This window comes from Sus scrofa, chromosome X (assembly GCF_054392235.1).
Source record: "Sus scrofa isolate SSC_HxYL_T2T_F1_AM1 chromosome X, Sscrofa_HxYL_maternal_Yorkshire_Landrace_v2.0, whole genome shotgun sequence".
NCBI classification, from domain to species: Eukaryota; Metazoa; Chordata; class Mammalia; order Artiodactyla; family Suidae; genus Sus; species Sus scrofa.
In genome coordinates, this window is record NC_139401.1 from 69,600,071 (window position 1) to 69,606,285 (window position 6,215).

General features: G+C 38.8%; 1 long non-coding RNA gene across 1 annotated transcript; it reads right to left on the bottom strand.

Moving 5' to 3' along the window:
* Nucleotides 1-2,367: 2,367 nt before the first annotated feature.
* On the bottom strand, nucleotides 2,368-5,035 carry LOC102165633 (uncharacterized). Its single transcript, XR_014835646.1, has 3 exons — nucleotides 4,902-5,035; nucleotides 3,028-3,079; nucleotides 2,368-2,427 (listed from the first exon to the last, which is right to left on the bottom strand). It is a non-coding gene; the product is annotated as an uncharacterized LOC102165633 (long non-coding RNA).
* Between the last annotated feature and the right edge of the window lie 1,180 nt (nucleotides 5,036-6,215).

Consider the following 6,215-nt stretch of genomic DNA (forward strand, 5'->3'; position numbering starts at 1 on the left):
CTTAATAGGTTAGTTCAAAATCCCTGCTGTTGTGAACACTCATTTACTTAACAGGTGAGCTGCTACTAAACTAGAACTCAGTCACCTGGGGTTAAAGCCTCACATGCAGAAGCGGGAAGGCAAGGCACAGAGAATAAGCCAGAGTCTAAAAACAGAAGCCTTCAACAAGTCAGCCCACCATACACAACCACCATTTATTTGAAAGGTAAAAGGAGAAGTCTTAAAATGAGACAAATGAAGGGATGGATACAGACACCAAGGGGCACATAACTCATTCTTCAATGACACTAAAAAGCCTCTCTGGCTCCAGACATGGACCCCAAAAAGCCAGCACATGGAAGCACCTAGTATCATACTACAAACTCTAGTTGAGTCATTGACGCTCCCGAGCTCCCTCAGGACAATGATGAACAGAGACCATGATCCCTACCACATTTATAATCCAAAAGGATAAACAACCCAACGCACCCACTCTGATCTGCTTTGCTGAGAAATTTATAGGTATTTATTTATTGTATAAGCTTGCTAGCTTTTCCAGGGAGGTGGTTAAAACTGAATATGAAAGACTGGAGAAGGTGGAGGTGAAAAGGAAGTTAAAAAAAAAAAAAAAAAAAGGAGGAGTTCCCGTTGTGGCTCAGTGGAAACAAGTCTGACCGGTACCCATGGGGATGTGGGTTCAATCCCTGGCCTCACTCAGTGGGTTAAGGATCTGGCATTGCTGTGAGCTGAGGTGTAGGTCACAGACATAGCTCAGATCCCACATTGCTGTGTCTGTGGCATAGGCCAGCAGCTGCAGCTTCAATTCTACCCCTAGCCTGGGAACTTCCGTATACTGCATATGGGTTCGGCCATAAAAAGCAATAAAACAAACAAAAAAAAAGGGTACCAGATTCAGATGGATGAAAGAGGGCAAGAAGGAATAACTGCAAGTGCTAGGGAAAGGAGAATGAAACAGGAATCTGTGAGAGGCCTTGAATGTAGGGGCTAAGGGTGTGGACCCTGCAATATGATCACCTGGGTACAAATCCCTGCTTTGCAAATGACTTGCTGTGTGACCACTGACAAGTCATCTGGTCTGTGCAAGCTGCAATTTCCCCCTCTGTAAAATGTGGATAACAGTACTCACAGCACCTAAAGGAAAGGGTTATTGTCAGTATTAATACATGAACAGTGTCTGACACACAGGAACTCTCCAATAAATGGCAGTTGTTTCTGAATCTGGGCTCTGGCAATCTGGGTCTATCGGCCATTTTGTTTTGCTGTTTCAACCCTGACGCCGGGATGCTATTCTCACTAGGGCCATGTGGCCAAGTAAGAAAATGTGCCTAGTCTAAGGACTTGTGCACATTACAACTGAAGCGATTCACATGTATGTGAATGGAAGTATATTTAACTTTCCAACCTGAAAAAACTTGAGAGCTAGAAATTCCAAAACTTCAAGGCCAAGTCAAGGGTGAAAGCCAATAAGTAGAAAGAAAGCTTCTCAATCCCAAAGAAGTCTCTGGAAAAGGAGTAAAGCACAACTTTAAAAAAGCTGTAGCAACACTAGAGGAATAGGTCTGACACCCAAAAGCCCACCCTCCTCCTCCTACCCTGTTGAAACAGGTCTCTGTCCAGGCAGTGAGCACTAATAGCCCCAACCACGGCCAGAAAAGCATCTTTGAAGAACAGACAGTGATCAATTCTCCCTCTGTGGACAGCCATTTTCTTTTCCTATTAAAAAAAAAAAACAACTTATTTATAAAAAAACTGTCTTGGTGGGGAAGGCCAACTGCACTTCAGTTGAATTGAAGATTTAATTGCTAAAGAAGCACATGTATACCTTAGACAGGCAGATAAATGCATAGGGGCATCGGTTGCCAAACAAATACTAGGAAATTTTCATAGGCATGAAAGTCAGCCATGCTTTTCCTCCCCTTGATACATATGAGTTAACTGAATCCCAGACAATTCAAAGCTTTCCTGGCAATGTAAAATGCCACAAACTGCGCCTTCAAATTCAAACTGTAACGTACGAAGCATTTTGATCTTGTTAAAATTATTTTCTCATTCACATTTTGATTATCCGTACAATGGAGATGAAATCAACACCGATTATAACTTACATATCAGCGGATGCCGGGAAGAGAATATCTATAAGGCCCATGGTATATAATAATCAATAGGAACACAGACAGAGATCTTCAGTATGGTCACAATAAAGCTCTATTGTTAATGCATTTTCTTTAAAATCAACCAATTAGACTATGCATTATAGTTTATAACTTATTCCATAGTTTAAAGGAATAAAACTTCTCCCCTCTGACAGAAAGACAGCCCTCTTCCCATCCCAGCCACATTACAATAATGGGATGGAATGATTTCTCACCTGACTTAACTCTGCTATCCTCAGTGGACAAGATGGAAAGTCAAATGGAGGCTGAAGACCTGAAAGTAGAGGGGTCTGAATTTCCAAAGCTGAACCTGGAAAGAAACCTCTGGGGCAAGACAGTTGACTTGATGGCAGTTTGGCTCCCAGGAATCTCTCTGTCCTAGTAGCCAAATGAAGGAACCAAAAGGCAGTTTTTTACTTGGCTAGTCAATCAAGTACTTTGTTTTTTGTTTTTAATGGCCATTCCTGCGTCATATGGAAGTTCCCAGGCTAGGGGTCGAATTGGAGCTGTAGCTGCCGGCTTACACCACAGCTCACAGCAATGCCAGATCCTTAACCCACTGAGCGAGGCCAGGAATCAAACCTGTGTCCTCATGCATACTAATCGGGTTCGTTACCACTGAGACACAATGGGAACTCCCAATTGAGTACTTTGGAACAAGTCTCATTCTAAAGTGCTTCTTCGTTGAGTGTGGTTAAGTTGCAAAACCATGTATATAATAAGGCTGTTAGGATGGAGATATCACAAGAGGAAATGCCAGAGGTCAAGCATAATTAAGAAAGTCCAAGGATGATATTTTAGTATCCTGGGGCAATCAAGAGCTTAGGCTCTTCCATCATAAGACATGGGTTCAAAAAGGGAGTCTACAACTTACTGGGTGGCCATTCTTGGCTGAGTTTTGGACTTCTCTTGGTTTGATAACCTGTCTTTGAAACATAATAAAAAAAATACTAACATCAGAATTGGTAAGATTATTACATCAAGTAGAACCAATTAGAACAATTCTAGGTTTAGCTATCTCTAAAATGAACCAACTTTGGGAAGAAATGGCATTTATTAAAGGTCATTATCTGTGTGATTCATTGTGTCTGCTATGTTTGAAAACCAGATGTGGGAATAAGGGTCATATCCAGGTGTTCTATTAGAAAGGCACCCCAGTTAATCGTCACACACTTACACTATACACTCTTATGATTGCATCTACTTTGCTGGTCCAGTATTTAACTTAAAACTTAAAAACAAATCTTTTAAAGAGTTCCTGACCTTCCTAGGAGCAGTTATCACTGTGCTTTGAAAAGTACTTCAATTTACCTCCAACTAAACAATCATTGATAGAGAAAATGAGAGAGAACCTACAGAGCAGAGACTCTGGGGCTGAATCAGTGACATTTGGGGAACAATGTTATTGGGTTTAACTGACCTTAATTGCTGTAGCTGAAAAAAATAAGGGATGTCAGAATTTACTTCCTATTAAAACAGAGTCAATGTACACACAGAACAATGTGTAACACTTATTATGTGGTCAGTTAATTAATGTAAAGTACTGTTATCAAAAGACTTTTTTTTTGTTTTGTTTTTAGGGCCACACATGAGGAATATAAAAGTTCCCAGGCTAGGGGTAGAATCGGAGCTGTAGCTGCTGGCCTACACCATAGCCACAGCAATGCAGGATCTGAGCCTCATCTGTGACCTACACCACAGCTTACAGCAATGCTGGATCCTTAACCCACTGAGCAAGGCCAGGGATCGAACTCGCATCCTCATGGATCCCAGTCAGGTTCGTTAACTGCTAAGCCACGAAGGGAACTCCCTCAAAAGACCATTATACAAGAAAACAGATATTGTATAAAACCAACTGCTGTCTAGAATACAACAAGTATGATTAAGAAGTATTTAAATGAGAAGGAACACTTGTATTTAGTAGAAAATGCTAGGAAAAGAGACTAAAAGAGTAAAATAATCTTGCAACCATTAAAATATTATCAACTAGTGAACATGAAAGGAACAGAGGCATCTCATAACATAGGACTGAAAGAGGAAGGCAAAGGATAGTAGATGACAGCAGGGCACAGAATGATTGTCAGAGATGAGACTGAATTATGTGTGAAAGGATATAGGGATATATGAACAATATGTGCTTCTTGAATGTGGGTCTAATTACATTTGACTGTGTTCAGCTAATCAGGTAAAGAACAGACAAAAAACAATCAGGTCTCTAACAAGTTTATGATAAAAGAAATTATCAGGGAGATATGTACACAAAGATGTTTCCTTACATATGGTAACTGCACTGATATGTTCAAATTTTATTTAAAAAAAACTTTAAATAATTCTAATGTCTAAAAAAGAGGTAAATGTTATACAAAAAAAAATCATGGGTCCAAATGAGATTAGAATGCATTCATATTTGAAGATAGGAAAACTTTTTTGTTGACAGTCATCTTAAAATATTATCAATATAATAGAAAGAAGTGTACCAAAAGTCTGAGTGGTTCTGAATATTCTTTTAATTGTGCTATGCTTTATTTCAATGTTTCTCTAATGATACCGCTGCCTTTTAATTTTTTATACATTTATAATGAGGGAAAGAAAATGATTCTTTGAGTGACAGATATAAATTTGAACTTATTCCTCCCTAAAGAAAGTGATTAAAAGTCCTCAGAATATATGAAAGGAACAGGAAGGGAAAAAGGAAAGAAAAGAGCAAATGTTCAGGAAATGGATAACAATTCTATACAACATACTGACCTACACTAAAAACTACAGCGAGGAGTTCCGATTATGGCTCATCAAGTTAAGAATCCAACTAGTGTCCATAAGGATGCTCTGTCCAGGGTTCAGTCCCTGGCCTTACTCAGTGGGTTAAGGATCCAGCATTGTTGTGAACCATGGTGAGCTGCAATGTAGGTCGGAGTCATGGCTCAGATCCAACCTTGCTGTAGTTGTGGTGTAGGCTGGCAGTTACTGCTCACTTTGACCCCTAGCCTGGGAACTTTGGTCTGCTGCAAAGTGCAGCCCTAAAAAGGAAAAATTAAATAAAATTTTTAAAAATTATAGTTAAAAGAAAAATATGTTTTAAATCACATAATTGGTACAACATTGTAAATCAACTATAATAAAAATTTAAAAATAAAATCACATAAAACTATCTACCCAATTAGTGTTGTTATTTAATTTTTTTTTTTTTTTTTATCTTTTTGCTATTTCTTGGGCCGCTCCCGTGGCATATGGAGGTTCCCAGGCTAGGGGTCCAATCGGAGCTGTAGCCACCGGCCTACGCCAGAGCCACAGCAACGCGGGATCCGAGCCACGTCTGCGACCTACACCACAGCTCACGGCAGAGCCGGATCGTTAACTCACTGAGCAAGGGCAGGGACCGAACCTGCAACCTCATGGTTCCTAGTCAGATTCGTTAACCACTGCGCCACAACGGGAACTCCATTATTTAATTTTAATCAAGGAAAATAAATAGTGATGCCAAAGGTGTTTCATCTAGAACAAGAAAGTATTTTTGTTAATTTTTGGATAGCCTTGCAAATATTAATATGGATACCTCATTATTCCAGCAGACTAAAGTTTTATCTTAATACTGCAGAGACAATTTCAAGATTTTTATTGCAAAAGTTAAATAATTGTTGTATAGTTCACTATGACCAATTTCATTAACTTAATAAAATGTGGAAACAATTAACCAAAAACATTACATGCATGTTGTAGAGCAGTTCTATCCATTAGATGTGGTATATGAACATAATGTGGTATATAAACAAAATGTGTATATAAACAAATATATACTAATATATGTTGTGTAAAAACAAGGTGTGGCGTATAAAAAAACTGAATGAATAAAGTATGATATATGTATATATACATACACAATAAAATATCATTTGGCCATAAAAAAAAATGAAGTTCTGGCAAATGCAACACTGATAAACATTGACGATATGCAAAGTAAAGTAAATCCTACACAAAAGGACAAGTATTGTACTGCTCCAATTATATGAGGTACCCAGAAAAGGCAAATTCAAAGACTGAAAGTAGGTTAGAAGTTACCAGGGG